Raw genomic sequence first — 8,674 nt, forward strand, 5'->3', positions numbered from 1 at the left:
CTCCCAAATACTTGTTAATGATACAAAATAGTTTTTCGACATAGAATATACCCAAACCCAATAGTGTGCACATTGACATCAAGTCAACTTTGAAATTTCCCCTTTCACGTCATTAGGTTTGGGTCATCAATTTTCCCCTTTCATTTTTTGCTAATCCCATGTCTTATGCAAATTTTTCCGAGTGTCTAATGCTCACACTCCCACATGATAAGACTGAAAAGGTCTATGTTGTTGATCCTTCTATCTTTGCAAAATCAAATTCAGACTCAACTGATTTATTTCGCACCTCGATCACATCGTTCCATTGGTTTCGGTCCATCCGTATCGATACAAGCCGCACAATATTCATGACAAGGTTCACCGTTAGCATTGAGAACCATGGAGCTCGAATACGATCTTGCTCCAACGAGACACGTGTTCAAGGCACCACACTTTGCTCCTCACTGCCTAGTGGGCACATGTTGATCACCATGACGTGATGTCCTTGCAAGGATCACCACAATTCGCTTGCACCTAACCGTTCAACGGGGGGGATACATGGCATTTGCTCACGAGACACTCCTCGCGCAATACGACGGATGCGGGGACCATATGACTCACCTCACCCTCCCTTGGATCTCCAAGGAGTGTTTTGATGGAGCAAGCACCACTACCCTCATAGGTGCAATTGGCTCCAACGGCAAGGCATACCTACAAAGCCCGATTTTTTTTTTTGGGGGGGGAAGGGTGCGTCGCATCGCATCGTCATGGCATGTTGAGGGGAGGGGGCCGAATTTTGTGGGGGGATTAAGCCTAATAAACTTCAATTTGTTATCGTTCCATATCACAAGGGGCATACTATTTACCATTTAATTCTCATGCAAAGATTAGATCTGGTCATTGCTTTGATGGATCATACTAAAATATATTTTGATGTGCACTTCACACAGAAGCATCTCAGTCTTGGACCTCAAATTTAGGAAAGTTTGTCTAATGAATTCTCTTAATGGTTTCCATGGGGATGGTAGACTATAAGAATGAATTGAATTTTTTTTATTGGTGTGTTCCAAGTGAACTTCAAATGTGTGTGTGAGAGAGAGAGAGAGAGAGAGAGAGAGAGAGAGAGAGAGAGAGAGAGAGAGAGAGAGAGAGAGAGAGAGAGAGAGAGAGAGAGAGAGAGAGAGAGAGAGAGAGAGAGAGAGAGAGAAAAAAGGAGAGAGAGGGGGGAGGAGAGAGGAATAAAAAAGAGAAGGAATATAGAAAAAAGAGGAGAGGGAGAGAGAAAAGCGAAGTTGCTGTGTGATACTTTTGCTTCCTCTGCAATGCCACTTTAAGAGTGCAAAGCGGCACATCATTTCACATGCACAAAGTGTGCAATGTGAGTTGTATTAATTCTATTATGACTTTCACCACCCTCCATTGACTTAAGTAGTGTTGGGGGTGGCTTGCTTGGTAAGAGGCTATGGTCCTTATCCATCCTTGACCAGATGCAATCTTCTTTTGTTGAGAATGATGAGGACACCTTGGTAGTTCAAAAATTTGGCACCTTAGGCTCTAATGAGTCTTGCCCACGAGCTCCATGTGGGCTTGCAAGCCTATTATGTGAATATACTTCTGTCCTTTTTCTTCCGTCCTAGCTGCAATTATTACCTCACCCAAATTTGATAGCTCTATTAACAACCATGTTGCCTCTCACTCAGGCCCACTCTTTCTCCAGCTTGTTGGCTACAACTGGTTGTTGCATCAATTTCTAGCTGATGCTTTTGCAAAGTAGGATGTTGGTATGTAGGCCTCACAAATTAGAGGCAATAATATTTCCAATAGAGGCAATATCCAACACTTGAAGTGTTGTGTGGTTATACAACTAGATGGGTTTTGCTATGCAAAAGTATGCTAATCTATAGCTACCTTCACCCATGGTGTCTACAAGGGAGCTCTACTTCCTTCAATACTACAATATGTTTGGCCACACCCAATGGATATGCTAAGGTATAAAGTCAGATGGAACATGCGGAGTTCAGTTGGATCATCGATGGATCGTGTGGCCTTATGGGGTCGGCTCAACTCTAGAGCCCAATATTTCCTCTTTACAAGCTTAAATGATTTTTTCCTAGTGTATGTGTATAGGTCACGAAAAGTAGCGGAAGTGTGGACAAAGCTTGCTTCTTGTTAGGAGTAAAGGCACATGTGCCTAGCCGCTTGTGTATTGGTTACACTGATAATACTTGCATACCTGGATATTTGTGCATTGCATGTGGCAACGTCCATCATTGTCACTTCATTCTTTATTCTTTCAATGACATTTGAATAAAGGGAAGGCTAGTCACACATTGTGATTGTTGGAGTTCCCACTTGTAGTGTCTCTCTCTCTCTCTTGCTCTTGCTCCTTTCATCATAACTCTTACTTTTGCTACATGCTTCCACTTCAGGACTCACTCCCTTCAACTAGTATCAAAGCCATTGCACTAGCATTGAGGAGCTCTTCCCCTTCAATTTACTTCAACTTGAGAAGAGCTTCATCTTGAAGGTTCCATGGTGGCAATTCAACCTTGTTCTTCCCGAGGTATGAATCTTGCTCTGGCTTCTTGTTGAGAAGTAAGCATGTGAACTCTCCTTATACTGGAGGGGATAAGGGTAGCTAGGTGTAAATGAACTAGAGAACAAGGGAGCAAGGGGAAACCCTAACCCTAACTTCTCCAGAGGCTATATAGACTTCCTAAGGTCACTCTCACAATAAAAGAGAGTGTACCAGTTGTACCTTTGAACAACTTACTAAGCAAGATCTTCTCCTTGTACTTGAGCTCTCTTTCTCCCTCTTGTGTACACTCTCATACTTCCAACTCTGATTTTCCACATGGTATCAGAGCCAACTTTGATCCAATAAGCTTCTTTCAGCCATATCCTAACCTAAGTGCACAAGAAGTTCTTTTGTCCTCTCAGTTACCTTCTTTTTTACCATAGCCAGCCTGTCCCCTGACCTTGGAGGATCTGGTGTGTGCAAAGGAAGCAGTATTAGCTCCTGATTCCTTCTGGAGACTTCATCCTTAGCTCAGGGCGCTCCAGTACGGTGCATCTTACGCTGACATTGGGCGACATGGAGGGCAACATTGCAACAAACACAAAAAACAACGTAGATCCATCACAAGCTGCTGTGTGTGCTGAAGACGGTGGAATCTTGGTAGCTATCATGGGGCTTAGTTAGCCCCCCCAGTGGGCCATATCCCTCCTAGAGGGTTTGAAGAAATTCCTTCTGTACTGGTTGTTGTAAGTAAAACCCTAATTGTGGGTTTCTGGTAGCCATAGCCAAGAAGCTTCAAGCTTCTTATTTTTCCACTTTTTTCAATCTAGGAACAATTAACAATGATTTTAATCACTGAAGCATATACTTTGAAGTGTGTTCCTAATTTGTGAGTAGCTCCAACACTAGGGGGACATCATAAGTTCACCGAGAAGCGGGCTCTAAACACCGATAATGAGTCAAGTTTCTCACCAAGCTTGATAGGGTAAATACCTAAACATCTCAATCTTGAGATGTGTTCTTCTAAGCATTGAAAATGCATTTAGTGACATTAGTGCTACTGCCTTATGTTGAAACATGAATATTGATGTGATTGAAATCTCCTCCAACTCTTCACCAAGTGTCGAAGTCATTAATCAACCTTGCTCAACCAAATGCTCGTACACTAAACCACAAAGTGGGGAGGAGCTAGAAATCCAATCAAAGTTCACCTCATTGAAACCTAGGAAAACATTAAAACTTAAATCAAGGGTTGTTCGAAGAATAGGGCCACCAAAATCTTACCTTGATATATTACATATGTATGATTTCCAACCTTTTTCATCCTTACAGCTTTAAATTTTATTATCATTTGTAGGGCTATCAATTCTGTTATTTGGTTCGACTTGGCCACCTGTAAAGGACTAGACACTGCCATTGCCCAAGGCAATAGGTAAGACCTTCCTATAATGACCATGGCCTATGCAAAAGTAAGGCCTAAAATCCCCAAGTTTAATAGAAAAGATTTCCATCCCTAGCAAGTCCTCGTAAAATATAAAATGATGGAACGAGGGTACTAGCCCTTCATAAAAGGGACCAAAGTTATTGACCCATTAAATCTCCTTGATGTAGAAGACGATGAAAGAGCTCAAGCCATCATCATGCTTCATCTGGATGAATCCTTAATTCATCATATTGACCAATTCTCCACTGCAAAGGAGAAGTGGGATGAGCTTGAAAGGCTCTATGGCGCTACAGGGAAGAACTCCAAGATTTTTCTAAATTTTGAGTTTTTTAGCTTAGAGTATAAATAGGGAGAAGATCTAAGTAAGTTTATTTCACATATGAAGGGGCTCATGGCATAGTTGACCTCCGTTTAAGCACCAATTCATGATGAAGATGCCATTGCCATACTTTTGAAGTCTGTAAAGAAGGTCTTTCCAACCCTTGTTACTACCCTTACTAATATCCTGAACCCAACTTTGGCAAGTGCCATCTAGTCATGCCTGGATGAAGAAAAGAGGAACCATAATGAAAGCACTTCAACATTTACTTCTCGTGAGCAAGTGTTAGTCCATACAACTTCTACAAAGTGCTCCTTCTGTCATAAAAAAGGGCATATTGTAAGTAATTGCTAGAAGAAGTATCCCAAAAAAATAAAGTGTAATAAATGCAAAAACATTGGGCATATCACTAGTAAGTGTCCTAGTGTTCCAGAAGTACCTATGGAATTGGAGGCTAATTTTGCCTCCCAATCCACAGATGATCGACTCTTTTGAGTCTTGTAAACTCTCTACCTATAACCATATTTTGTAGCCTAATTTATAAAGGCATCTTATTGTGGATTAAGGGGGGGCATCCTATCATGCTTTATCCAATGCTACCTGGCATTGAGGGGGGGTGTTGAGAAGTAAGCATGTGAACTCTTCTTATACTGGAGGGGATAAGGGTAGCTAGGTGTAAATGAACTGGAGGATAGGGAAGCAAGGGGAAACCCTAGCCCTAACTTCTCCAGAGGCTATATAAACTGCCTAAAGGTCACTCTCATAGTAGAGGAGAGTGTACCAGTTGTACCTTTGAACAACTTACTAAGCAAGATCTTCTTTTTGTACTTGAGCTCTCTCTCTCCCTCTTGTGCACACTCTCATGCTTTCAACTCTGATTTTTCACACTTCTTTTGTAGTTGCTCCCTCCAGTTAAGGCTTGTTTCGAAGCTTCAAGACCATTGCTTGAGCCTCAATAAGTACTCAATAGCACTCATTAGCACCAACAAGACCAACAACAAATCAATGTGATTTGCACTAGTTTGTTGGCATGCATCCCTACTCAACCCAATCACTCCTCCAGCTGCAATGTGGTTATTGGGTACTTAGGCATTCACTTGGCATTGTATTCAGCACTCTGGGACTAAGTTAGGAATCACTTGAAGTTCCTGGGATCAACCATCATTGATTTGTAGTTTGTGATAGTTTGCTATCATATAGTTTAGGACATCACTTCTTTCATTGTTTGGAGGTCACTTATGCTTCTCGGGATGTCTATTTAATGTCGGATCATCTAAGAAATCTATGCCAATGCATTGGAATGCTATGGGACTGATTTGAGCACTCTTTGGCTAAGTTTTATAGAGTTTTTTGATTGCTATAATAGCTAGGGATGAAGCTTCTTTTATTAGTAAATGCATATGCCTATTGCTTTGGGTGCTTACCAATTATTTGGAGAGATGCATCAATGTTTATGGTTCATGTTATATGCTTGGTTATGCTTTCAAATTGCTTTTGAGTTGAGATTGGAGCTTTGAATCTTAACATTGATTGTCATTCACTATTATGTATGGTTATTTGATGCTCTAGTAAGAGCTTTGCAAGTTACTTGGATTAGATACTCCTGATAAATGCTACTTGGATCTTGGATGTATGGATGCTTTTCACATGATGTTTTGAGCTTTGTTTGCTCATCTAGGATTTGATCTTTTTTGTTCTAGTGGAAGCCACTACTCAGCATTTGGATATTACATTTAGCATTTGGTTACGCAATTGAGCTTGAGGGTCTTATAGTGAGACCGTGGGACTTGGTGACATGTACATGCTCTTGTCATACTTTATGTATGTAGTTGATTGGAGCCCCAAGAGGAACACCAAGAAAAAGGGAATTCTCTTGTAAGAAAATCTATCTTGTAACATCAATAAGCTTTTATTTCATTCTTTTGATCATCAAAACAAAGAAAGTAACAATTCTTCACGCAGCATCATAATAGATTTTTCCCACGGATTTGATAGAATCAACCATAATCTTCAACATCTTCACAAAATTCTTTAATAGAACAAAGAACATAAAGGAATACACCATCTTTGAATGGAAATCAATCACATATTATTCATCTTTAATGTCTTCATAGTTCTCTTTCTCAATCTCTCATATACAGTTACATTGTTTTGATAGAATTGGCTATCTCTGACTCTCTCTCTCTCTCTCTCTCTCTCTCTCTCCATTAATAGTACATCATATCCTCACTACAATGCTCTCATAATAACCATCAATAATACTTCTTAGGTCGTGGATGCACCTCCCAAGAGGTATGTCTGATACGAAGAGTCACCAGAGCCACTACAGTGTCTTTTCACAACTCACTACTGTCATTGTCACTTAGTCTTCTCTTCAGTCTTCAGCAGCTACTTCTTCCACCTATTTTAGCTCTTTTGAACTTAGATTCATCATTTCCAAAGGTTAGAAAACTTTCCCAAAGTCACACATACATTCTACAGAACACCTACAAAAGGTCTACAGAATAGTCACAGTACAGCACCAGAACAGATACAGTACATTTACAGTACAAAGATAGAGCAGAGACAGAGGCTCTACAGAGGGTTACAGAAGGTCATCGAAACCTCATAACTCATACTCAAACCATTCCAAACTCTCAAAAACTATTCAATAAGCTTTCAAAAGATCTCAATCTTCATCAATCATAAATCCATGCTTCATACAGAAGACAATCAGAACAAAACATAAACTATACAAAAGGTATACAGAACCAATCAGAACCTATTAGAACATCACAGAACCTCATATCTCCACTGAGAATCATCATGAACTTCTAAACATAATCAATATAATCCAAAACACTCTCAAATACTCCCATTAACAATCATACATTACTCTAAATCCATAAAAAATCAATCATTCAGACCTAAAAAACAACAAAATCAGTCAAAATTTAAGTCTTTTTCCACTCTCAACATATCTCCACACTTAGAAAGGAAGCATCCTCGTGACCTAAGGAAAAGAAGAATATAAATTCACTAAAGAGCAAATTTTGTCTTCTGTCAGATCGTCAATAATCTTGCCAAAACACGACCCCAACTTATCACCTGATCTGATAGAAAAAACACTACTAAAGGAAAACTTCCATTATTCATTAACTCATCCAATTAATCATTTCAAAGCCATAACAAAATTTTAAAGGATACAAGAGGTTCTCTTCAGCTTTCCTCTATAGGTTTTCCATCCACCAACAATCTTTTGAAAAGAACTCTCGAACAAGTATTCGCAATCAACATGAACTCATCACATACAATTAAGACAACACATACACTAACACTAACACAACCATCTGAATGACACCTCCAAAAAGAGATATATCATTAAAAATATTCCAAAATACATGGCAAAGGCATCAATGAAGATGATCCCTTTTAAAGGCTTGGTGGTTTCGGAAGCGATCCATGGAGAAGGATTTATCTACAAATGTCTTAGAAGGATTTTGAAAAAACTGCAAGCAGCACATCCTTTTTAGCAAGATAAGATATCTGCTAGGGAGACATAGGGCATGAAAGTACATGACATCCAACTGGTGAGAGTCAATGTCTACATTGACATTCATACAAAGTTTTGGAATGGCCTTTTGACCATTATGGGAATGCCTATGCATGTATGCTAGATACCAAGCAAAATGAGCTGTCAATCTCACCGAAGGATCCAGAGACTGCGAATATTGGTGAGCAAAATGAATATAGTTCTAGTATGCTTGACTGGCAGTTGTCCAATCTCCTGGAATAATTGGCCAGTTTATCTAAGGTCTTGTAAGAGAATCATTCGAGCTCCATCTCCTTCTTCTGGGAATCTGCTAATCAAACCTGTCATATTCACTAACCAACTGAGGGGATTGAGAGATAGAAGTGGCAAGAGATGGAAGTGGAATAAGTAAAAGTGGATGAAGAGATGGATATGCAAAATCATAAAAGAAAGAATAGTTTAAAGGAGTGGCTGAAAATTTTAGGGAATCACTTAGGAAGGGTGTTAATTGATAAATAGGAAAGGTAGAAGGTACCTGAATGGATGGAGAAGGGCATGGTGGAGAAGGGAAAAATACTCTATCTTCGATAAAAGAGCAGTATGTAAATATGGGAATTTGAGGAAAAGATTAAGGTTGGAAAAGAATGGGTAAGATTGCTGTTGAATTGGTTTGATAGAGGGAAAGATATATATCATAACAGTGAGCCATTTGTTGGTAATACAGGAGGGTAGGAACAGAGGGACCTAAGATAGATATTCTCTGATAGGCATAAAAAAAGGTGGAATCAAATGGATTATTTTTGGAAAGGTAAGCTAAGAGATCCACCCTCAGTTGGTTAGTACTCTGTACATAGGTAGAAGCTGTGTTCTGTCTTTGATTCAGGACCATAGAATCAATCATGA

The sequence above is a fragment of the Lygodium microphyllum genome, chromosome 11 (genome assembly GCF_053477565.2).
Source record: "Lygodium microphyllum isolate KBCC chromosome 11, Lygodium_microphyllum_v1.1.10, whole genome shotgun sequence".
Taxonomy (NCBI): domain Eukaryota; kingdom Viridiplantae; phylum Streptophyta; class Polypodiopsida; order Schizaeales; family Lygodiaceae; genus Lygodium; species Lygodium microphyllum.